The sequence below is a fragment of the Aristolochia californica genome, unplaced genomic scaffold (assembly GCF_029961685.1).
Source record: "Aristolochia californica isolate CCGP_79_NKW_82.1479 unplaced genomic scaffold, dmAriCali1.0.hap1 SCAF_1, whole genome shotgun sequence".
Taxonomy (NCBI): Eukaryota; Viridiplantae; Streptophyta; class Magnoliopsida; order Piperales; family Aristolochiaceae; genus Aristolochia; species Aristolochia californica.
Genome location: NW_027181770.1, coordinates 41,622,434 through 41,649,853, shown reverse-complemented (window position 1 = coordinate 41,649,853; position 27,420 = coordinate 41,622,434).

Genomic DNA, 27,420 nt, shown 5'->3' with positions numbered 1-27,420 from the left:
CATTGGGACATCATGATAAATTTAACTCTAAAAAATATCATGGTTGGGATACCATGAGAGTTGGTGTTTGGATTGGGACACCAATATAAATAAACCCACTACCCCCCCCCCCCCCCCCCCCCCCCCCCCCCCCCCCCCCCCCCCCCCTCCTATAATGCCTTTTATTACTCCTACCACTTGAGAGTCGTTGTCCTGTGGTGGGACACGGTGGTGGACACTTCAAAGCAATGTCGATAGACACACTACCTACAGAAGACAGAGTGTGCCCTACATCCAGCATCAGGATTGGAGTATGGAGCAATGTCTTATCGGCTAGGAGTGATTTTTACTCTCACTTATATTATGCCAGCTAGGCCTCATGGAAGGACGCAATAGTGTGAGGGGGAGAGTTGGAAGATGTGCCATTTTATGCAAAAAGATTATATACATCATTTGCAGCAAGCTGGGAGTTCATGTTGTTCTCTCACCCCTAGCTTGAGGGGGATTATTGAAAGACAGGCCCAAGCCCACACGAACAAGGAAGGCCCACATATCTAAGAGTATTATAAGATGGGCCACACGTCCAAGGAAGGCCCACAAAATGGGCCTAATCACATAAGAAGTAGGACCCACCATTATAACCACGAGTTGGCATCCTTATCACATAAGTTGGAAGATCAAGAAGGACTCACAAAGGCATATTTATCTTATGTTCACATCCTAGAAGGGTTCTAGTTTGAGTTATATTTGTCTTTTATCTATATTGAGTTATTTAATTATGTTAGGACTTATCTTTAAGTGTTAGAGTTTTGGTGTAATTGGGACAAAGGTAGTTTTATTGTAATTAGACTCTACTACCTTCCTCTATTATAAATAGAGGTTCATGTACTTTGATTATAATAAGTTAATGAAGTCAATAAAGTATTACTCTTTTCCATAAATTCAACAGAGAAGTGTCCAGAGGAAGATGTCTGGGCATGTGGGAGATAATTGTGTGGGTAATAAAGAGAGATGTCTCAAGAGATGAGAGAAAAGAAGTGATGGGTTCATGTATTATGGAAAGGTTGGTCCACTAGTGTTTTGGAAAGGGAAATGTTAGTGGTGTGAGGAGTGATTAGAGCATAGGTATTGTGGAAGATCTTATTGATAGAGAAGGATGGAAGGTGGTAGACGAGGAAGATGGTGGTGGAGCTTCAAAGATTTGGAGATAGAACCCGCTTATCAGAGGGTGAACTACTTGATTGATTGAGAAATCAATTAGATGGTACAATTTAGGGTTTATATAGTTTGACTTTTTAATGAAAGACCTTTCTGGTAGAAAGTAGTTTCCTATGGCTTATGAGGAGTAAGGACATGGATGTAATTATTAATATTATTTAAGTTATTAATTGAAGAGGAGAGTCTATAAACCCCAATCTTTCTCATATCTTTCCTTCAAAGTATAATATGGTATCAAAATATATTGTTCTTCATTAACTTATAGAGGTGATGTATTATCATTTATGAATCTTGTTCTTCTTTGCTCCTCAATCTTTTCTTTTGTTGCTTTTCCTTACTATTGGCATACTATTATCCTTTGTTTAATATTAGTTTCTTGTATTTGTTGAAAAGACCCCTTTATTGGACTGTGTACTCCATTGTGATTTCCACACTTATTTTGTTTTTTTTTCCTATCCTAATTTGGTTTTCTTTAATTTATCTGCCTATTTCACGTTGTTCAATCGGTTGGCCCAAGTGGCTTCTCAAGAGGGGGTGAATTGAGATTTACAATTGAAATTTTAAGTAAGGTGTGGAAATATAAAACATACAATCATGCAATTCAAAATAAAAGCATTTACACATCATAGGGATAACACTAGATTTTTTTTGTTTGATGTTCCCCTATTGGTATTCAACACCCAATAACCCATGTTTGTGAAATTCTAAAATTTTAGCTTTAATAGATACAATTTACATCAAAGGGATTTTGACTCTCTTTAAGCCACGTGTAGCTCAAATACACACTTTTAAAATCAATCTTTCTAAGAGATTGGCTAGACTCTAGCTCTAGTTAGGTCCTTTCTATCTAGATTACAATAGGTTCTAGATGAACCTTTCACAAATGAAAATGTACGAAAGGTATAACACTTATACCCTTTACACTTGGAGAGTACCTTCTCCTTGAGAGATCCAAGCATCCAACTTTTCAGAACAATGAAAAGATAGGAGCTTGTCTAATGCATATGTAAGGAGAGGAATGGAGGAAAGAGTATGGCAATTTTCAAAGGAATAACTCTCTCTTTCACTCAAAAGCACTTTGAGAAGTTATTTAATTATTTGAGAATAAAAGCTCAAGGATACGCCAATAAATGCTCATTAACTTCTTTATGGGAGGTTTGATGGGGTATTTATATGTTCCCTGAGACAAACTAGTCGTTTTCTGCCCGTTTGGCAAAGTCAATGTTTACACTAATTGATCATTGCAAAGTGATCGATTGATCAATCGAGTGTAACCGATTTCTTTGTTAGAATGTCTTATTGATCAATGGTATGATCAATTAATATCCTTCTATTGGGTATGACATTTCAAGTTTATTGATCACTGCCCAAGTATGATTGATCAATCGGAGCTCCCTTTGGCAATTCAACGCAAGTATGATCGATCAATGAACTTCCCATGGTCGATCATGCTTTATGTCCCTAATTGACAAGATTTTTTTTTATCAATCAGTCTTGTAGTATTGCTCCTTCCAGCCTTGTGTTACTTTCTTTTACAAAGATCGGGCAGCAGGTATTGAAACAACTATGTTAAAACTAAGTCTTGGCTCAAAGAACAGCATTGGTTACATAAGCTATGATTCAATCTTATTGTAAAACAACAACAAGATTTTTTCAGCAGCATTGTTCTTTGTTCACAGCAGCATCGGTTCATCCCAGATCTCTTTAAAATATTGAAGTTGCTGAACTGAATTCTGAAGAATTCATGGTTCATGGGCATGAACTGCAACAACTCAGCTGGTAATTTTTTAGTTATCTTGGAATGATTATTATTCTGACTTGCTTAGATTAGAAACTTTCTCTTGTGCTTCCCCTTTGTTAAAGGAAGGATAAACTAGCAGTATTCTCTGTTTAGCATTTCATTATTCTATTCTCAGGAAGTTGTTACTGCTTAGATTGAAAGTTTCTGGTTTATGAGACACAAAATCCGAGGAGGATCAATTTTATTTTTTTAGAAACATTCCTTGAATCAAATGAGATATATTTGTCAAGATAAGAGACTTTCTTATTCTGGATTCAGACTGGGTTCCTAAACAGATCCTTCTTGTTTTAATGTTGCTTAATTAAATCAGAATCTTTGGCAAAAGATTCTAATTCAAGAACAGATTGAAGACGAATTTTTTGAACACCTTACAGCAGTCCTTTGGGTCAAGCACTCAACATTATTAACTATCAAGCTCTCGGGTCTTTGGTTTAATTATCAAACTAGTGGGCCCTTGACATAAGGATCGAGCTTCTAACTCTCGGTTCAGCACACCTTTGGAAGATAGCGATATGCAGCTCATTTGAATGTGCTGCAAAAAAAATGGTCTCACACGTCCTTATTTACACTTAAGGATTTTTTTATTTATATGTTACCCGCTGCCATGTACTATTATCTGTTGTTAATTCTGGTACTTCCTGTTACCCTTGTTGTGGCATAAATGCTACTTGGGCCTTGGTTCATTACAACAACTGCTGTTGTGTCTCTTTGATTGAGACATTAGGGTTGAAGAAGGATATCCTCAGATTGATTACCTTGGGTTATTATTTGTTGACTGTTGTTAGCTTGATACAAACTCCCTTTTAAATGGTTCAATTTGTTCAAGAGTTCAGCTCTATGATGGCTCTTGAGAACACCATCTTTACAGAAGAGCTTGAACTACTTCAGAAGATATAGCATATGGTGGCTCAAACCACAAACCAAGCCTCAATAAATAAGGCTTCTCCTATTGTTTCTACTTCTATAATAGGTATGGTTTCAGTTACTTCTCCATCCTGGATCACTTGATACGTAATGGTACCCTCTTGAGTTCTATATCTCCTTGTTTGATTGACAAGTTTATTTTCATAGCAGATGGATCCCAAAACAAGGTGTGTGGGGTAGGGTCCACATTTTCTAAACCTACCCTTCATTTTAAAGATGTCCTGTTTTTTTTAGTTTCCCTTAAATTTTTTATTTTTTAGTCAACTCACATAGAAATTTAACTGTTCCATTATTTTTTTCCCCACTACTTGTGTTCTTCAGGATCTAAAGATAAAACAGGTTATTGGTGGAGGTCGTCAAAGAGGAGGGCTCTATTATCCTGATTCACCAGGACTCACAGCCACAACTAGTGCTCAACATAAAGCTCTTCAATGGCACAATAGATTAGGGTATCCATCCTTGCAATCTCTCAAACATATGATTCCTACATTGCATTTTGTTTCCAATTTGAACTATGAAGATTGTCAGTAAGTAAACACCAAAAGAGTACTTATTCTCCTCAAGGAAAAATCAAAGGTGTTGCTTCATTTTCTTTAGTACATACTGATGTGTGGGGACCCAAGAACATCTCTAATGTTTCCCATTCATAGTACTTCATTACATTTGTGGATGATTTATCTCAGGCTATATGGTTGTTCTTATTAAAAGAAAGATCAGAAGTCTTACTTCTCTTTAAGTCTTTTGGTGTCATGGTGTCATGGTGTCTGTTGAATTTAGGACCCCATGATTGAAACCTCGAGCAAGATGAGAGAGGGAGAAGAAAAAGAACAAGGAGAGAGAGAGAAAGAGAGAGAGAGAGAGAGTAGAGAGGAGAGAAGATAAAAGAGAGAAAAAGACTTTAGGCTAGAGAGAGATTCTTCCACGAGTTGAGAAGTGGAGAGCTTGATTGAACCCTTCAACCAAGACCAATATTTATACTATTTCCATTACATATTTAGGGAAACTTCATAGATAAGTTAGGATCCCTAATTACATCAATCGTGATTATCCAAATCTACATAAATTAAGAGAAGATAAATCAATTACATTAATCAAGGAAGATTGCCAAATCTTCCAACTAGCGTGATAAGGATTCCAGCTTGTGTGATGACTCATCATGCCACCTCACATGGTGACTCATCATGCCAACTCGTGTGGTCATGGTGGGTTTGGTCCCACCTTGTAACACTCCCCCTGAAGTTGAGGGTGAGAAAACATCGCAAATGCCCAGCTTGCTACAGATGGTGGACAAGATCTTATGAGTGACTAGTTTGGTGAGAATGTTTGTAAATTGCCCTTGTGAGGACATATGTTTGAGAGATAATATGCCTGTTTTGAATTTCTCTCGTACGAAATGGTATTTTACCTCAATGTAGTTTTTTCTCTCATGGAAGACCGGATTTGAGGTGATATGTATTGCCACATGATTATCGCAATGAAGATCCATAAGGGCTTATTTATAGAATCCCCGTTCGGTGAGAAGGGATCTGATCCATAGAAGCTCACTAACTGTGTGTGCCATAGCCCTGTATTCTGCTTCTGCAATGGACTTTGCAACTACATTATGCTTCTTGCTTCTCCATATTACCAAGTTTCCTCCAACCATTGTACAATATCCCGAAGTAGATTTTCTATCATCCGGGGCATCAGCCCAGTCTGCATCAAAGAACTCTTCTATGTTGAAATGACCATGGTTCTTATAGAGAAGCCCTCTTCCTGGAGGCTCCTTTCAAATATCAGAATATTCTTTCTAGTGCTTGCCAGTTTGTAAGTTGTGGTTTGTGCATGTATTGACTCATAACACTTACTGCATATGATATCTTTGGCTTTGTTATATAGAGATAAATGAGTTTCCCCACAAATCTTTGATATTTTTTTATATCCACATCTTCTCCAGTGCCTGCAGATATTTTTTTCTTAGAATCCATAGGGGTTTCTGCTGATCTACACCCCATCATTCCTGTCTCCTCCAGTAGGTCGAGGACATACTTCCTTTGAAATAGTATAATTCTATGTTTGGACGATAGTACTTCAATACCTAGAAAGTACTTTAAGTAGTCCAAGATCTTTTGTCTTGAATTCTTCACATATATTTTCCTTGGTTTCCTGAATGGCCCCGATATCACTTTCGGTTAAGAATATATTATCAACATATACAACCCAAATCACTTTCCCTTTTGGTGTGTCTTTAAGAAACACGGAATGATCTACGGAACATCTATAAAATTCGGCATGTATGAGTGCTTGGCTAGATTTATCAAGTCGTGCGTGTGGAGACTATTTTAGACCATAAAGGGATTTCTTCAATTGACATACTGACTGCCCTTCAACCACAAATCTAGGTGGTTGTTGCATATAAATTTCTTCCTTTATATCCCCATAGAGAAAAAACATTTTTGACATCAAGTTGATAGACCGACCCGGAAGAATTAGGAGCAAGAGATAATAAATATGTACCGAGTTCATTTTGGCCACCAGAGAGAATGTTTCCTCATAATCGATCCCATAACACTGTGTATAGCTTTTGGAAATGAGGTAGGCCTTAAGAGGAGTAACTGACCCATGCGGATTTTGTTTAACTATAAAGAACCACTTACAACCGAGAGGTTTTTTCTGATGGAAGAGGAACTAGAGCCCATGTCTAATTCTCATAGAGTTCCTGCATTTCTTCGTCCATTGCCGTCTTCCACCCTGGATGTTTCAGAGCCTCCTGATAGGACTGTGGGACTGAGATGGAGGAGATAGATGCAATAAATTGACAACATGAATAGGATAAACGATGGTGAGACACAAAATTGGATATGGGGTGAGAAGTATTGTGGGTTCTTTTCTTAAGGCAATGGGTCGAGTATCATATTGTGGTCCAAAAGGAATAGGACAAGATGGACTTACCTCAATGGGATCTATAAACTCAGCAAGTGTGGTGTCAGCCAGCACTACAAGGGGTTGAACAGTTTCCGTAGCACAGGGCACAGCCAGTCGAGGGGAGGCTGGTACAGAAGAGAGACCCAGAGGAGCATTGTTAGTGTAGTATGAAAAGTCATAAAAAAAGTTACATCCCTGGACACAAGTAACCTTTGAAGAGTGGGATTGTAGAAAATATAACCTTTCTGCATGTGAGAGTATCCTAAGAAGATACACTTGAAAGATTTTGGATCAAGTTTACTATGTTGTGGGGAGGTAATATGAACAAAGCATGTACAACCGAAGACTTTCAATGGAAGCAAAAAAGCATCAGCATGTGGAAACAATAAGGAATATGGAGATTTATGACCGAGAATGGAAGAGGGCAGCCTATTTATAAGAAAGCATGCAGTAAGGATGGCATGGGGCCAATAAAATTATGGGACTTTCATGGTATACAATAAGATGCGAGCTACCTCAAGAATGTAACAGTTCTTCTGTTCTACTCCACCATTCTGTTGGTGGGTGTAGGCACAAGATGTTTGATGGATAATATCATTCTCTTGAAAAAAATAGTCAAGATCTATGGAAGTATATTCTTTGGCATTATCAGACCTAAGTTCTTTGATTTTCTCACCAAATTGAGGGACAACCTTAGCATTAAAGGATTTAAATATGGATGGTATTTCATATCGCTCTTTAAAAAATAAATAGCCATGTGGAACGAGTAAAATCATCAATAAAGGTAATAAAGTACTTGATCCGGGAAATGTTTGAGACACTCAAGGGTCCCATACATCTGTGTGGATCAATGAAAAAGGAGAAACACTTTTAGGTTCCAGATGAGCTGAGTATGTGGTCCTCTGGTATTTGCTCAGTTGACACACTTCATAATTTAAATTTGACATATCCTTAAAGGTAGGAAAAATAAAATGAAGAGATTGTGCCGATGGATTTCCCAACCGATTGTGCCATGGACTTGTCTCAGTTTCCTTGGTTGAGACAACATTTATTTAAGGCACATCCAGGTAGTAGAGGCCTCCTTTTTCATTACCTCCACCAATCACCTACTTCATTAAAAGATCTTGAAACACACACAAAGTGGGTGTGGGTGAGAAGGTAATTGAGCAATTGAAATGTTGTGTTAGCTGATTAATAGATAAAAGATTCAAGGGAAAGGTAGTAACAAAAGGAATATCTATGAGCGGAAGTGATGGTGTAACAGAGGTGGATCCTTTGCCAAGAACTTTAGTTTGGGAGTCGTCAGCTATGGTAACAAATTTATTCAAGAGGCAAGAAGAAATAGAGTGGAGTAGATTTTTGTTACCTATGAGATGCTTGGAGGCCTCTAAGTCAATTATCTAGGATGAAGAAGAGGAAGTGGTAGATAGCAAACCTGAAGCGGTGGTGGCAGCAGCAGTTGAGGAGGAACTTGGAGGAGAGACCATCAGAGTTTTCATTTTCTGGAATGAGTCATACTCATCATCGGTAAGGGTTTTCTTTTCTATTGGTGGGGTAGATTGGTCCTCCTTTGTATCACTTACTGAGGCTTGATTAGCCTTAACCCAATCTGGTATGCCATGGATTTTAAAACATTGATCTATAGTGTAGCCATATTTCCCACAATGGGTGCATTCCCTATCATCTGCTCTTACAAAACCATACCTTCCACCTCTTCCTTGTCCTCCTCTATAATTTCTTCCATGACCTCAGCCATTGTCTGTTGATGTTCCCCTATGCCTGAAGTACATAGCGGATGACACTTTAGTAGGAGAAGAAGAAGAAGAGTCTGGAATGTGGAGTAATATGGCACATACATCATCAAAGGTGGGAATAGCAGAGGTGCTAAGGACTTGACTTTTAGCAACTTCGAGATATGGCTTAATGTTTTTTAGGGAAATGGCAGTGGCTAAGGCTTCCTTCTGCTTGTCTTGGACAGAGACATCGGTGGAGATAGGTTGAGCTAGCTTCCATTCTTGAAGAAGACCTCTAAAATAAGCCAAATATTCATGGATTTTTTCTCCTTTTTTAGTGTTGAACATTCTTTGGAGAATATCATATGGCCTGTGTAGGTTGTTGGAGCAAGAGTAGCACATGTCTCCCAAATTTTTTTGGTGGTGTCGAGATGAATAAAATTGCTGGAGACAGGTTCTTCCATGCTATGGTTGAGACAACTAATGACCAAAGTATCATTTTTTAATCACTTAGCATAAGCAGCATCTTCTTCATCAATGGGTGGTCCAAGTTTGGTGAGGTGACACAGTAGGTCCCTTGTTATAAGGAATCATCGAACCCATGTGGACCAACTCAAGAAATTTGATATCCCTCACAAGGGTATGGTAGTAATCTTGAGAATATCATTCTTGTTACCCATGTATGCTTCAGCCATAAGAGGCAATTCAATGATAATAATGTACTCAAAATTGAAGTAGCCTAAGTCAGCGGTTTGGAGATTCAAGTGCAGCCAAGGCCCGCTCGGGTAGATGGGAGGAGAACCTGGGCTTATCAAGTCTTTAAGCAAGGAGGGAACCCTCTTAGGCCAATCAACTTTCTGGCCAAAAATTTTTGTAATTCATTCTCTAGTCTTCCTTGTAGATAATAGCAAAAATCAATCACTAAGCATGAGATCAAGGTAAGGTAGCAATTCCGAATTAGATCTTTCCAAGATCATTCCAAAAAATTATTTGACTCTAGTTTGGGATAAACCAGTCTATATTTAGTTCCTCATGAATTATTCTAGATATGATTGATCGAAAATCAAACAAAATCTGGCCTAATCAAGAAGATATTGTGACATCTTCAAAAACAGCAATCTTTCTTCGAATGGATCGGAGTCAACTAGACTTTCAAAGGACCACTTCCTTTATTAGTTTGTGCTTGATTCATTTAAATAAAACACAATATTCTATTTTTTATTTTCCAAGAACAATCAGCCAACTCGTGGCTCTCAAAAAATTCTCCAAGAAATCACAAAACCGAGTAGAGTTCTTCAAACAACTTGGTTAATGGAGAAAATTAGCATAGAAACTAAGTAATTAGATTTCTGAAATCCAATGGATAAAAAGCCACTCATAATAAGATCAAGAAAATTTTAATCCATAATAAAAATCATGTTCCCACAATATTATAACTTTTTATGCAGAAAATCTTAACATAAATCGATTTTCAGTCAAAAACTCGCAAAACGACAAAATTGCCTTGGTAAACTTCTTCTTATCCGAGATGCATAAATCTCAATAATTTCATAAGATGAAGAAAAAAATAAGATAATATCTGAACCATCTTCTAAAGATCTTAAAACCAAGAGCAAAAAGTAACATGAAAGAAAAACTTATCTCACAAGCTTCAATCTTGCTTCACAAATAGCCTTCTTTGAATAGTTTTGATAATACCTTCTTAGAGCATTCTTTTGACGTGGGAATCCTAAATTTGATGTTCTGATACCATGTTGAATTTTGGACCTCCATGATTGAAACCTTGAGCAAGATAAGATAGGGAGAAGAAAAAGAGCAAGGAGACAGAGAGAGAGATCTCCGATAGAGCAGAGAGAGAGAAAAGAGAGAAAAAGACTTTAGGCTAGAGAGAGATTCTTCCACAAGTTCAGAAGTGGAGAGCTTGATTGAAACCTTCAACCAAGACCCCTATTTATACTATTTCCATTACATATTTAGGGAAAATTCAGAGATAAGTTAGGATTCCCAATATCCCTAATTACATCAATCATGATTATCTAAATCAACAAAATCAAGGGAAGATAAATCAATTACATTAATCAAGAAAGATTGCCAAATCTTCCAACTCATTTGATAAGGATTCCAGCTCGTGTGATGACTAATCATGCCACCTCATGTGCTGACTCATCATGCTAGCTCGTGTGGTCATGGTGGGTTTGGTCCCACCTTGTAACAGTGTCTACTCAGTTTAATGCTACCTTGAAGATCCTTCGCTCAAATAATGCCCAGGAATATCTGTCCATGGACTTCCAAACCTTTTTGCCAAGATAAAAGAACCATTCACCAAACTTCTTGTGTCTACACACCACAACAAAATGGTGTGGCTAAAATAAAAAATAGACAACTTCTTGAGGTTTCTTGTGCTCTATTACATCATATGCTTGTGCCTCATTTCTACTAGCCAGATGTTATCCTTATGGCCTGTTATCTTAGTAGCAAGTTACTGTTGCCAATGCTTAGTAATAAGACACCATACTTTCATCTCTTTCCTGGTGATGAGCTGTTTTCTCTTCCTTTGAGAGTTTTTGGGTGTACTTGTTTTGTACATGATACTTCCCCACCCCCCACCCCATACTACTAAATTGGATCCCAGCCTAATTAATTGTATTTTTTGGGCTACTCTCTTACTTAAAAAGGATATGTGTGTTACAATCCTTCTCACCGAATGATGTTTGTTTTGAGTAACGTAACATTCTTTGAAGAGAAGCCCTTTTATCCATCTACTAGTGCCTCTCCTGGTTTTCCATAGCAAATGAATTTCCTAAGCCTACTGTGTAGATTGATGACTCAGCAGTTCATGGTCGTGTTGATGTACCTACTTTGCCCCCTGTAGTATTGGATGACACTATACCTCTGGAGTCTCCAGACCCCTCTGAGGTAAGTTCTCCTTCTCCACCTCCTATTTTTTGTCCTCCAATTGATACCCGACCGATTGCTCTTTGGAAAGAAATTAGGGCTTGTCTACAACCATCTACCTCTCACTTTATTGCTAATTTTTTATCCACCCATCTGTTATTCCCATCTTGTTGTTAGTTTCTTTCCTTTATCTCTTTTGTTACTATTCCTCAGTCTTATCAAGAGGCCCTACATCATCCAGGATGGAAAGAAGCAATGGATGAAGAGATGGTAGACCTTTATGAGAATAAAATGTGGCAGCTTGTTTCTCTACCAATTGGTAAAAAGTCGGTGGGCTGTACATGGGTATTCACAATCAAATAGAATCTAGATGGCACCGTAGCCCACGTTAAAGCCCGACTTGTGGCTAAAGGATATACTCAATTTTATGGGATTGATTATAAAGAAACTTTTTCTTCAGTCACCAAGCTCAAGTTGATACGTCTTTTATTATCTCTTACTGCTAACTCTCGTTGGCTTGTCTTTCAACTAGATGTGAACAATGCCTTCCTCAATGGCAATATTAAGGAGGAAAATTAAATATAGAAACCACTTGGATATGTGATTGAGGGGAAGTTGGTATGCCACCTAAAAATATCATTATATGGTCTAAAGCAATGCCCACAAGCCTGGTTTGACAAATTTAGTCAAGCAATGCTTCAATTCGGGTTCACAAGGTGCTCTGTGGACCATTCCATATTTGTCAAGCATACTGAGAAAGGTGTGGTACTACTTGTTGTTGTTGAATTTATGGAAAAGATAAATCGTTCATTGACTTCATATAATCAGAGTACATGAATCTCTATTTATAATAGAGGAAGATAGCAATGTCCAATTGCAATTAAACTACCTATGCCCAATTACACCCAAATTCTAACACTTAAAGATAAGTCCTAGCATAATTAAATAACCCAATATAAATAGAAGACTAACATGACTAAAACACCTTTAAATTGAAACTCTTCTATGAAACTTGCTTCTATATTAATTGTGGCTCTATTAGACTTCTTCTTATGTAAGACTTCTTATTGTGTAAGACTCATAATGCCGTCTCATGTTATCATGGAGGGTGCATATCTTTGTCAAATGCCTAGCCAATACTACCCAAAAGACCGGCCTATTAGGGAGTGGAAAGCCAAGTACTTAACCCAGAACATAAACTCTAACACCCACCATTCCAGGGTTGTACTTAACCCATAACACAAACTCTAACAATCTTATGCGGTTAGGTCCATCTTCCAACACACTTGGATATGTGGGCCTTCCTTGTTCTTATGGGCTTGGGCCCATCTTTCAACACACTTGGATATGTGGGCCTTCCTTGGTCGTATGGGCTTTGGTCCATCTTCCAACACTCTCCCTCAAGCTAGGGGTGAGAGAACATCATGAACTCCTAGCTTGTTGCAAATGATGTATAAGATCTTCTCGTATAAAATGGCAATCCTCTGTATATTCCAACACTCCCTCTCATGTTGGTGCTCTCTTCCATGAGACCCAACTAGCATAAGATAAGTGAGAGTAAAATCACTCCAAGCCATATGACATCATTCCATACTTCAGTCATAACCCATGTTGGATGTAGGACATACTCCTATCATTCTCAGGTAGTGGCACTCCTATCTTTCACCGGTAGTGGGTCTATACACAGTGCTCAGAAGTGTAGTAAAACTGCTCCTCACCGTGTCCCTCCACAGGACAAAGACATTCAAGAGGTAGGAGGAATAAATGTCAATTAAGGGGGGTAACATATGTGCACTAATAAGCTCATCCATCACGGTGTCCCAACCCAAACACCAACTCTCACAAGTAGAAATGGGTAATAAATGCTTATCATTCACAAGATGGCAATAAAAGACGTGATAAGTGGGTAATTCTTGCCATTTACAAGACGACAATAAAAGACCCAAAAGTGTATATATATATATATATATATAAGTCTGATTGGATTTAAGACACCCAACCATGATGGACTTAAACTCCCAACCGAAGAAACACGCAAAAGGTTGGCCCAAAGATGTATGTGAGAGTCAAATAAAGAATGGTAGGAGTAAGGTTGTCAAATAACCAATATGTAATGGGTAAAGAGGAAGATGGGATGTCGAGGCCACCACTTATTCAATAATAATGTCTCATCCAAAGAGACATAATAGTTGCAGCTGAAATGGGCATGGGCCCATATAACACGAACCCAAATAATAAAAATCCTTGTAAAAGAACCCATGAAATAATTCAATGCGAGAATCTGCTCCAAATAATATGTTGACCAAGGAATAAGCTGCCAATGCTTCAAAATAATAATCCAGCTAGAGATAAAGATGTCAAGTTATGTATCACCAATATAGCCAAGTCATGGAAGAAATATGTATAAAACTTGGGCTGGACATATATCGAGGCAGAAAAATAAGTCGGCCAAGTTGGGTTTACCCAGTCCGTGTTGATCTAGTCTGAGTTGGTTCAAGTTAACTTTATAGAGCAGAGGCAACGCTCCGGTTGGCAAGCACCTTGAGTTAACTCGGCCAGATCTGAGTCTCAGTCAGAAGCGCTTGATGAAACCAGGCTACCTAGCTTTGGGAATTAATTCCAGAAATGTGCCTTCATCGTCCTCCCTACAACTCTCTCGAAAAGCATGGGACAACAATAAACAAGAGAAGAGTTTCCGGAAAAGAAACAACAAGATCATGATCAAAATTCAGGAAATAAAGTGGAAATAATTCGCTTTGGGGAGGTATCATCGCGTCAAGATGAATTGACGAAGTCTGGGGTCGTCATCCCTGGAAGTAGCAATGGGATTTTCTGAGAGTCTCGGGAGCAAAGTCGTCTTCTCCGGCGATGCTTGCTTCCGATGAATTTTGAAAACCAGGGAACCACCAAGACTTCAGATGGAAATCACGGCATCTTTGGAAAAACAACAGACGAAAAATCATTCAGCAAATGAACTTTCTGAAATCAGTAGAGTCATCATCCTCGCTTCCAAAATTTCAGCAGATTAAATTCAAACTCAGATGATAAAGCGACGGAATGAGCTGATTTCAGGCTTCAGATGGAAAGATCGATGAACCGGCAACTTAGAAGTCTCTTCATAATGGTCTGTTGATAATCATTAATGCAACAACTTGTATAAAATCTCGGCAACAGTCATCTTCTGCAACGTTTGGAAACAAGCGGAAAATCAGAGTCACCTATGAGTCAGAAATTGAAACCTCTCTTCCTAGTGAGCAGAAAATAGAAACATAGCAAAGTCAACCTTTGTTCAATGGTGCTGCTGGGTCCTATAGTGCACGCACATAAGAGGTGTAACTTCAATGATGGAGGAGGCACTGGTCTTTCAGAACCAAAGATCATGAACATACTTGTATAATCAGGTCGAAAAAAGTGTATAATCAGCTTGTAGTAGCAACCAGATAAAAATCAACCGAGTCATATGAAATCTCTCCAACTAGAGCAATGATGTCTGAGTGATCATAAAGTAGAAATGAGAGAAATATTTCCGAACAGAGTCATTTTCTTCCCCGTTGCCAAACAAAGCGGGTGAGCAGCTTCAGAGAGAGGGATCGTCATGATCGCCTATCATTAATCAGAAACTCCCGAAAATAGAATAGAAATATAGAGGTGAAAAACTTAAAACAAATAACGGTATAGGGACAAAAAAAAGGATAAATACGAACCTAAACTTCTAGAGATATTAGATAAGAAATGTTGAATTTAGGCTCCCTTTTCAAATATTTTGAGCAAGAGAAGAGAGAAAGAAGAAGAAGATAAGGGGAAGAAAGCTCTCGGATGGAGAGAAGAAAAGAAGGGAAGAAAGGTGTGCACCAAGCAAAGAGAGAGAGATTTACTCAAGAAAGAATTGCAGAACTTGATTAATTCAAAATTACAACACCTCTATTTATAGTAGAGAAAGTGATAGAGTCCTTATACAATTAACCTTTAAATCTCCTAATTACATTCCAACTCTAACTCTCTAAGATATGTCTATCATGAAAAGATAACACAATCTACTAGAGGTCTAATATAAGTTGAACTATAACTCTTCTTCAATAACGTGGACATAAGAGAGGAGGCTAGCTCATGGTCTTATCTTTGTGGGTCCTACATGATCTTCCAGCTCATCTTGATAAGATTACCAGCTCATGATATCTTTGTGGATCCCACTTGATCTTCAAGTCTTCTAACTCATTTCAGCTTGTGCTACTTATCTCTTAACTTATGCTAGCTTGGGTGAGGACTCTTTTTGGCATCCCACGTCCTCATGGTGGGTCCCACCAGATCATGCACCAGGGTGGGTCCCACATTGTAAAACTTCCTCTCAAGTTGGGGGTGAGAAAACATCGTAGATGCCCAACTTGCTGCATATGGTAGACATAATCTTATGAGGGACCGACTTGGTGTGAATATCTGCAACTTGACTTTGTGATGATATATTCTTTCGAGATAAAAGGCCCGCTTGGAACTTTTCTCATATAAAATGTCAATCGACTTAAATATGCTTTGTTCTTTCATGGAAGAACTTTTCTCGTATAAAATGGCAGTCCACTTCAATATGCTTTGTTCTTTCATGGAAGGCTGGATTTGATGTAATGTGTATTGTTGCTTGATTATCACAATATAAATCCATCAAAGCTTCTTTGTAGAATCCAAATTCAGTGAGAAGAGATCTTATCCATAACAGTGTATGCCATGGCTCTGTATTCTGCTTCTGCACTAGATTGTGCTACTACATTTTGTTTCTTGCTTCTCCATGTAACCAAATTCCCACCAACCATTGTACAAAATCCCGAAGCAGATTTCCTGTAATCCGGGGATCCGGCCCAGTCTGCATCTGAGAATCCTTCGATGTTCAAGTGACAATGATTTTTATAGAGAAGCCCTTTTCTATGAGCTCCTTTAAGATACTGTAATATTCTTTCAAGTGCTTGTCAATGACTAAGTTGTGATTTTTGCATGTATTGACTCACCACACTTACTGTAGATGGTATATCCGGCCTTGTTACACATAGGTAAATAAGTCTTCTCACTAGTCTTTGATATTTTCCAATATCTACATCTTCTCTAGTGCCTGCACATAATTTTATATTTGAGTCCATATGAGTTTCTACTGGTTTGCATCCCATCATTCTTGTCTCATCCAGTAGATCAAGGGCATACTTCCTTTGGGATAGCACAATCCCATGTCTGGATTGTAATACTTCAATACCCAGAAACTATTTGAGTAGTACAAGATCCTTTGTCTTGAACTCAGCACATATTTTTTCTTTTGTTTTCTAGATGACCTCAGAATAATTACCAGTTAAAATGATGTCATCAACATATACTGTCAGAATTACCTTGCCTCTCGATGTATTTTCAATAAATATTGAGTGATCTCCAGAGCATCTATAAAATTCGGACCGTATGAGGGCTTGACAAAATTTCTCAATCCATGCATGAGGGGACTGTTGGAGACCATACAAAGATTTTTTTAGTCGACATACTGACTCCCCCTCAACCATATACCCAGGTGGTTGTTGCATATAAATTTCTTCTTTAATATCCCCATCCAGAAAAGAATTTTTTACACCAAGTTGATATATCAACCATGAAGAATTGGCCGCCAGAGATAATAATACACATATCGAGTTCATTTTTTCCACTGGAGAGAAGGTTTCTTCATAATCAATACCATAACACTGAGTATAACCTATAGCAACAAGTCGAGCCTTCAGTCGTGCAATTGACCCATCCAGATTATGTTTGATAGTATAAACCCATTTGCAATCAACGGGTTCCTTATATGTCGAAAGAGGAACTAGTGACCATGTTTGATTTTCATTAAGCGCCTGTATTTCTTCATCCATTGTTGCCTTCCACCCTGGATGTTGTAGAGCCTCCTGATAGGATTGTGGAACATATATGGAGGAAATAGAAGAAACAAACCGACAACATAGAGGCGAGAGGCGCTGATGAGACAAAAAATTTGAAATGGGATGAGAAGTACAAGGTCTAGTGCATGATCTATGTTCTTTTCTTATAGAAATAGGATGAGTATCATATTGAGGCCAAAAAACAACTGGAGAGGAATGACTTACCTTTGTAGGTGTGGTGTCGACCACTTGCTCTGAGGGTTGAATAGTGTTTGTATCATGGGGCACAATGCGTCGAGGGGAACGTGATATTGAGGAACGGCCTGGAGGAGCTCTATCATAATAAAATGACGAGTCTTCAAAAAATGTTACATCCCTTGACACAAGTAAACGTTGAAGTGTGGGACTATAACAAACATAACACTTTTGTGTGAGTATCCCAAGAAGATTCACTAGATAGATTTAGGATCAAGTTTTTTGTGTCTGGGAAATGAATTATGAGCAAAGCATTGACATCCGAAGACTCGCAAAGGTAAGGAAAATGGATTATCATTTGGTAATAATATAGAGTAGGGAGATTTATTACCTAGAACGGAAGAAGGTAGATGATTTATAAGAAAGAAAACAGTAAGGATTGCATGAGGACAATAAAAATAAGGAACTTTCATGGTATATAATAACCCTCGAGCTACCTGAAGAATATGATAATTTTTTCGTTCAGCTACGCCATTATGTTGAGGACTGTAGGCACATAATGCTTGATGGATAATGCCATTTTGTTGACAAAAGGAGTCAAGGTCTTTGGAAATGTATTCTTTGGCATTATCAGACTAGAGTATTTTTATTTTCTGACCAAACTATGCGAGTACCATAGCATGAAAGGACTTAAAAATCAATGGTATTTCAGAAAGCTCCTTAAATACAAACAACCAAGTTGTGCGAGTGAAATCATCAATTAATGTAATAAAATATTTGGCTTGAGAAATGTTTGGGACACTCAAGGGCCCCCAGACATCAGTATGAATTAAAGAAAATATAGTAACACTTGTGACTTTTAGATGAGGAGAGTATGTACTCCTTTGATGTTTACTCATTTGACAAACCTCACAATTAAATTCTGATCTTACTTTAAGAGTAGGAAACATATAATGAAGATATTGTGCAGATGGATGGCCCAACTGGTTGTGTCATAGCCTTGTCTCATTTTCATTGGTGGAAACCATATTTATTTTTGGCACGTCCAGGTAGTAAAGTGTTATGGACTCTATAGCATCACGAGTTACCAGTAGGCGTAGGAATTAATTAATGTGATTTTCAATTTCCATGTAATTGATTTTGGTTTGGGTTGGTTTAGAATTTATTTGGTTTGAACCATTGACCCAAGGGGTCAGAATTCTAGTTGGTGTCCTCAACCCTATTTAAGTGGACGACTAGGTTAATGAAAGGTAGCAATTGAGTCTACTTTAGCCTAGAGTAATTTAGCTAAATAGGTCGAGAGCTCCTTCAAGTTCTCTTCCGTTTTTCCCCCAATTCCTTTCCGAAATTCTTCTTCAGCACACCATCAATATACCTCAACGTCAAGCAAGCAATGGAAGGAAGAGAAGAGAAGAGGGTGAAAAGCTCCATGGCTCATGAGGATCCTAACATAAAGCCCCCCTTGTTCATGGCCTCCACCAATCACTTTCTTCGTTATAAGATCCTAAAATACACATGAAGTGGGTGAGAAGGTAATAGAGCAACTAAAATATTTTATTAGCTGACTAACAGATAATAGATTCAAAGGTAAAGTAAGAATGAATAAAATATCAGTGAGCGGAAGTGATGGTGTGACAGAAGTGGATCATTTCCCTTGCACTTTGATTTGAGAACCGCCAGCTATGGTAACAAACTTGTGTGAAATATACGGAGATAAAGAATGTAATAAATGTTTGTTCCCTATAAGATGCTCAGAGGATCCTGAGTCAATTATCCAGGATGAAGATGAAGCAGATAGCATAGTTGAAGCAGTGGTGGTAGTAGTAGTTGCTAATGAACTTGAAGAAGAACCCAACATTGTCTTCATTTTCTGAAATATCTCAAACTCTTCATCAGTAAATAAAATTTGTGCTGCTGATTTTGTGGGTTGTTCCTCTTTTGTATCACTTACGAAGGCTTGATTAGCCTTTGTCAATTCTGATTTTCCATTGGCTTTATATCATATTTATCTATAATGACCATATTGTCCACAGTAACGGCATTCCATGAAATAGCATTGATCTACAGTGTGGCCAAATTTCTTACAATGAGTACATTCTTTCCCATCTACTCTGCCAAAGCCATTCCTTCCACCTCTTCCTTGGCCTCCTCTATAACCTCTGCCTTGGCCTCAGTCAAATGATGTTCCCCTATGATTTGAATACATTGCGGATGGTACTTCAGTGGTGGAGGAAGAAGTGTCTGGAATATGTAGTGTTGCACATACACCATCAAACATGGGGACAACAAAAGCACTCAGACGTTGACTCTTGACAATCTCAAGATTTGGTTCAATATTTTCAAGGAAAATAGCAGTAATTAGGGCTTCCTTCTGCTTGCCTTGGACAAAAATATTTGTGATTAATGGTTGAGCTAACTTACACTCTTGAAGAAAGCCTCTAAAGTAAGCTAAGTACACATGGATATTTTCTCCTTGTTTAGTATTCAACATCCTTTGGAGAATATCATATGGTCTATGTAGAGTATCAAGACTAGAGTACAACTAAGTACATGTCTACCAAATTTGTTTAACAGTGTCAAGATGGATGACATTGTTGGAGACATGTCATTCCATGTTGTTGATTAACCAACTAATCACCAAGGTTTCATTTTTCAACCATTTGTTATAAAAAATGTCTTCTTCATCAATAAGTGTCCACAGTTGGTGAGGTGACCAAGTAGGTCCTTTGTAATAAGAAACCTCCACACCTATGTGGACCAACTCATAAAATTTGATACCCCTCACAAGGGTATAGTGGTAATTCTCAGTATATCACCTATTGAATTTATGGAAAAGAAAAATACTTCATTGACTACATTAACTTATCATAATCAGAGTACAGAATAGAGGATGGTAGTAGAGTCCAATTGCAATAAAACAACCTTTCTCCCTATTACACCCAAACTCTAACACTTAAGGATAAGCCTTAGCATAATTAAATAACTTAATATAGATAAAAGACAAACATAACTTAAACTAGAACTCTTCTAGGATGTGACCATAACATAAAAATGCCTTTGTGAGTCTTTCTTTATCTTCCAACTTATGTGATAAGGATGCCAGCTCGTGGTAACCATGGTGGGTACTACTTCTTATGTGCTTGGGCCCATCTTATGGGCTTTCCTTGGCTGTGTGGCCCATCTTATAATACTCTTAGATATGTGGGCCTTCCTTAGTCGTGTGGCCCATCTTATAACACTCGTAGATATGTGGGCCTTCCTTGGTTGTGTGGGCTTGGGCCCTATCTTCCAACACTCCCCCTCAAGCTGGGGTTGAGAGAACAACATGAACTCCCAGCTTGCTGCAAATGATGTATAGAATCTTTTTGTATAAAATGGCACATCTTCCAATATGCCTTCATCTTCCAACACTCCCCCTCACGCTTGTTGGAAGATTGGAGGACTGCCTTTTTATACAAAAATATTCTATACAGCATTTACAGCAAGCTGGGAGTTCTTGATGTTCTCTCACCCCCTGCGTGAGGGGGAGTGTTGGAAGATAGGATCCATGCCCACAAAACCAAGGAATGCCCACATATATAAGAGTATTATAAGATGGGCCACAGGACCAAGGAAGACCCACAAGATGGGCTCAAGCCCATAAGAAGTAGGACCCACCAAAATACCACCAGCCGGCATCCTTATCACATAAGTTGGAAGATCAAGAAGGACTCACTAAAGCATCTTTATCTTATGATCACGTCAAAGAAGAGTTTTAGTTTTAGTTATGTTTGTCTTTTATCTAAATTGAGTTATTTAATTATGCTAGGACTTATCTTTAAGTGTTAGAGTTTGGGTGTAATTGGGACAAAGGTTGTTTTATTGTAATTGGACTCTACTATCTTCCTCAATTATAAATAGAGGTTCATGTACTATGATTATAACGAGTTTATGAAGTCAATGAAGTATTTCTCTTTTTCATAAATTCAACATGGTATCAGAGCAAGGTTCTCATATGTGGGCATTCTCCCAAATTATCCATGTGCCACCACGTGAGGGCCTCTACCCAAATTATCCACATGCCTACATTTGAGGGGGAGTGTTAAGGATAGTTCCACATACATTAATGAGTATAAAGATCTTGCATTTATTAGTTGACAAAAGAGGTTTCCTAAGTGGCTAATCGATAAGGCCTTGGATCCAATTTAACACTCTGTAAAGCTTCGATCGGATGGTTCTTGGGATACAAAGCTCACCTCGTAGCTCTGGAAAACATGTAGGATACATTTTCTCCAGTTGTCAAGATGACCATGGCTCAAACTATTTTAGCTATTGCTGCTTCACAGTCTTGGCATCTGCATTAGATAGATGTGAAGAATGCATTTCTGCATGGTGATTTACAAGAAGATATCAACATGAAGCTTCCCTCTGATATGACTACTTCTTCTCCTCAGGATGTCTGCAAGCTACGCCATCCACTGTATGGGCTAAAGCAATCTCCCCGGGCTTGGTTTGAGAAGTTTCGTGATACACTTCTTCTCCACCGCTTTACACAAAGCTAGTATGACTCTTCACTATTCTTTCACAAGTCGGCATCGGGCATAGTCCTTCTCTTGATCTATGTGGATGATATTATCCTTACTGGCACTGACTCTGTGTTGTGGACTCAATAGCGGACCGAGTCAGCCAAAGGTGATGCAGTTGAGTTGGTAACTCGTTAGGAATTATGTTTTCATTTTATTTAAGTGTAGGGTATGTTGTAAGCTGGAATGACACTTGTGTAAAAACTCTATCTTTGGGTTTGGCTCTGTGTGATTAGGCTTAAGTGGCCTCACGGGGGTAAGAAGCAATTTAGATAAATTTACCTCAAATGATCAACGTTCTCCTCTAAGGAACTAAGGGTCGGCGTTGCCCTTCCCCTTGAGGAACCCAAGGTTCAAGTCTCCCTTTGACGAGCCTGGTTTCCCTTCTCCACTCGATTCTTAGTTCATTCCTCCCTATCCTCATTCCATTCCATTTTTCAATCACAAATCGTCATCATAGGTCAACCAGGAAGATCAAGGCATCCTGGTTCTGCCCCCGAGTTGCAAGAAGATCTCTCCCTTCATCGAATCACACGGTCCATGGTCAGAGACCACAACATCTTGGCATCAAAGCAGGTTAGTATGGGAGAGTCATCCTGTTGTGGACTCGATAGCGGAATGAGTAACCCAGAGGCAACGAGGACGAGTCGAGTCAGTGACTCAATAGAGAAGTGACTTGCATTATGATTTTATATTCTTTTATGTTAAAGTAGGAAGGCCTAAGGGCAGTTTTTTAATAATTCATAACTCTTGAGCTCGAGCCCTTGTTTATAATGCTGTCGAGAAGGAATGAAGGAAAATAAGAAATATTCACGAAATCTGCGTTCTCCCAAAGGAACCAGGGTTGGCGTTCCCCTAGAACCCAAGGTGAAGACTCCCTTCGATGAGTCTTAATCTCCTTCTCCAGTTTCAACTTCTCTTCTCCATCTTGCTCGAATTTCGTATTCATCCTCATCGGTCACCATAGGTCATCCAGAGAGAAGTTGAAAACCAGATTCAGGCTCAAAAATTCTAGAAAACCTCTCCCATCGTAGGATTACTCGGTCCATGGTTAGAGACCACAACACTTGGTATCTCCAATGCTCCTTCAACATTTCAGGCCTTAATGAAAGAGGTATTCACTGACTATATACGAAAATTTGTGATAGTTTTTTTTTAAGACATATTGATTTTCAGCAAGTCATGGCCTCAACATTTAGAGCATCTCCACATGGTTTTCCAAATGATAAGAGCACATAGACTTTATTTGAAGAGAACCAAGTGTACTTTTGGGCAGCAACAGGTGGCTTATTTGGGCCACATTATGTTAAGATCCTCACGAGCCATGGATCTTGTCACCCTCCTCTCTTCTCTGCCTTCCATTGCCTTGCTTGACATAGAGATAGATTGATGAAGTGATGAAGAAAGAAATTCGGAAAGGGGAATTTGGGAAAACGGGGAAGAGCTTCAAGGAGCTCTCGATCTGTTATCTAAATTAATCTAGGCTAATTTACTAACTCAATCGCTACCTTTCATTAACCTAGTCGTCCCCTTAAATAGGGTTAAGGACGCCAAATACACTTTAGACCCTTGGGTCACTGGTTCAAGCCAAATAAATTGTAAACCAAACCAAACCAAATCAAACCAAATCAATTACATGAAAATTGAAAACCACATTAATTAATTCCTATGCCTGCTAGTAACACGTGATGCTATTGAGTCCATAACATCACCCCCCCCCTTCTGGAGAAAGAGCTTGTCCTCAAGCTTGAAGGAAGGGTAGAGAAGCCGAAATGCAGATAATGGCTCCGATGTAGTGTCACTGGGGTTTGCATCTGCCTACTTTATGAGAATTTCCCAATCGCCTTGAATTTGGCGTGCCTGCAATACCTGAGCTGGAGTAGATAGGACACGGCCCTCATGGAGTGGGGGCGCAGGGGTGTGCAACAAGGGAGAGTCGCCTTGGAACGGCTTCAGTTGGGATAAGTGAAATACATTATGTATCTTTGCCTCGGGTGGTAGCTGCAAGCTGTAAGCCACTGTGCCAATGCGGTCCAACACCTGAAATGGACCATAATATTTTGGAGAAAGCTTGTGGCGCTTGGAGGCAGTTAGTGGCAGCTGGGGGTAGCTTTGGAGCTTTAACCACACATAATCTCCTGGGGAATAATATACCTCTCGGTGCTTCTTATCATAATAGAACTTCATAGAGTGCCGGGCCTCTTGGAGGTGAGTACGTACCTCAGTGAGCATAGCGTCTCTTTCAGCTAACGCTTGGTCCAAAGTGGCGACTTTGGATGCCTCTCGTTCATAAGATAACAAACGAGGTGGATCTCTACCATAAACTACCCTGAAAGGAGTAGTTCTCAGTGGATTGTGGTAAGAGGTGTTATAGAAAAATTCTGCCCACGAAAGCCAATTAACCCACCGTTTAGGTGAGTCCCCCACAAAATACCGAAGATACATTTCAATCGTGCGATTGACGACCTCGGTTTGTCCGTCAGTCTGTGGATGGTAGGCAGAAGAGAATGCCAATTGTGTGCCATGTAACTTGAATAATTCTTCCCAAAAGGGATTGGTAAAAATGGCATCCCTGTCACTGATAATGGATGCTAGAATCCCGTGTAATCGGACAATGTGGTCCATAAATAACTGAGCTACACGAGCAAAAGTATATGGATGCGCCAAAGAAATGAAGTGACCATATTTTGAAAAATGGTCAACCACAACTAATATCACGGATTTACCTGATGAAGTTGGAAGGCCATCAATGAAATCCATGGAAATGTTGGACCAGATTTGAGACGGTAGCTGCAGAGGTTGTAGTTGGCCAGCAAGACTTAAAGATTCGGCCTTTTTCGTTGACAAATCTGACAAGCAGCTACATAATCAGCAATTGGGCTCTTCATACCCCTCCAATAAAATTCCCGACTGATTCGGAAATATGTTTTCTGTCGACCCTCATGTGTGCTATCATGGAAAAAGGACAGAATGGTGTGAAGAAGTGGGGACGTGTGATGCATAAAAATCTTGTTTTTGTATAGAATATGACGATCCTGAATTGTCCAATGACTAGCTGTTGTCCCTTGTTGAATATCTTGATATAATGAAATAAGTTCTGGATATTGATGTGTCTCTTCACTAATAGAATCCAACAAAAGTGAGTGTGGGTGGCTGAGAGCATAAAAGTGTGGTTCTGGAATGTCCCGACAAGACAAAGCATCAACCCCCAAATTTAAACTGCCTGGCTTATATTGAACTATAAAATCAAAGCCCATGAATTTACTCAACCAGTGTTGCTGTGATGATGTGGTGAGGCGTTGCTCAAGAAGATACTTGAGGCTGTAATGATCTGTACGAATCAGAAATGGTCGTCCCAGATGGATGGCTTTGGCTAACCCAATTAGTTCCCTCTCATATGCTGCTAACTTGTGGTGGTGTTGTCCCAACCAACGGCTTAAATAAGCGATGGGGTGTCCTAGGTTTTGTAATACTACACCAATACCTTCGCCAGATGCATCACATTCCACCACAAATGATTCATCAAAATCTGGTAGCTGTAACACCGACACTAAGGCTAAGGCCTCCTTTAACCGCTGAAAGGCCTGTGTCGCTGATGGAGACCAGGTGAATGCATGTTTCTTGAGAAGGTTGTTGAGTGGTGCTGTTATCTGGCCATAAGTACGAATAAATTTTCTGTAATATCCTGCTAGGCCCAAAAATCCCCTTAATGCGGTAAGGGAGGTGGGAGGAGGCCAATCTGTGATGGCTTGTATCTTACTCTGGTCAACCTTCACACCCACTGCTAATATAATGTGGCCCAAATATGCCACTTCTGAAGTGCCCATTGAACATTTGGATTCATTCAAAGTCAAATGATGGGAGCGTAGAATGGTAAATACCTGATGGAGGTGTTGGAGATGTTTGTCCCAATTTGTGCTATATACCAAGATGTCATAAAAAAATACTAACACATATTTTTGCAAAAGAAAGGAAAATACCTCATTCATGAGGGCCTGGAAGGTGGAGGGCGCATTGGAGAGACCGAAGGGCATGACGAGGAACTCGAAATGACAGTGGTGCGTGTGGAATACAGTCTTCTCCACATCTGCAGGGTGAACTCTAATTTGATGATAGCTGGATTTCAAATCTAACTTGGTAAAAATCGTAGCACCATGTAACTCATCTAGCAACTCATCCACCACTGGAATGGGGAACTTGTCTTTAATTGTATGGAAATTGAGTTGCATGTAGTCGACACAAAACCTCCATGATTTATCCTTTTTGCGGACCAGTAAAACATGCGACGAGAAGGGAGACCTATTGGGCTGGATAATCCCCTGAGCAAGCATATTCAGGCAATGTCTTTCGATTTCATCTTTCTGTATATGTGGGTAACGATAAGGACGCACCACTACTGGATCGGTTCCCAACTTCAAATTTATGTGGTGATCACAGTGACGCACTGGTGGTAGACCAGTAGGGTCATTAAATAAATCGACAAAGGCTGTAAGTAATGGAAATAACTTACAATCACCAGTGCTCTAAATCTAGAAAGTGTGAAGTGCGGTGGGCACCTATGCCTTGATACCCTGCAATGTAATCTGGCACTGTTGTGCTGTAAAAGTCATAGTCCGAGCCTGAAAATCCCACAATATAGGGCCTAATAGCTTAAGCCATTTTACCTCAAGCACCAAATCAAATCCTGCTAAAGGAATGACCAATAAGTCAACCTTAAATGAATCTCCTTCAATAGTAAAAGGGGTGGCTGCACGTAACCCAACACTAGCAATTTTAGCCCCATTGGCCACTGAAACCGAGAAACCCTTTTGCTCTTGGATTTCTAATCCCAATTGTTTTGCTACGGGCTCACTAATAAAATTATGTGTGCTGCCAGAATCAACTAAAGCAAGTAACTGGAGATGGTGTAACTTGGCCTTTACCTACATGGTATTAGAACTACGCAGGCCATGCATGGCATGGAGGGAGAGCTATGGTTCTTGTTGTTCCTCTTCAACAATATCATCTTCAGGAAGCACTTCTGAACCCTCTTCCCAAAGTTCTATACTGAATAATCTTTTGCAGGTATGTCTTGGGAGAAATTGTTCATCACAATGAAAATAGAGGCCCTTGGCCTTTCTTGCCTCCATTTCCTATTTAGTCAAGAATTTACGTGGAAGATTGTCGGGGGGCACATTGGTAGACTGCTCTGCACAGTTAGGGGCTGAAGAGCCAAAACGTGGCCCAGGTGCACTACCCGGTAGTCTGTTTGTCCAAAAGGGTTTTCGGCCTAATGATTCCCTCAGAACTCTTTGTTTCTGTTCCACCGCCCTGGCATAATTCATGGCTGA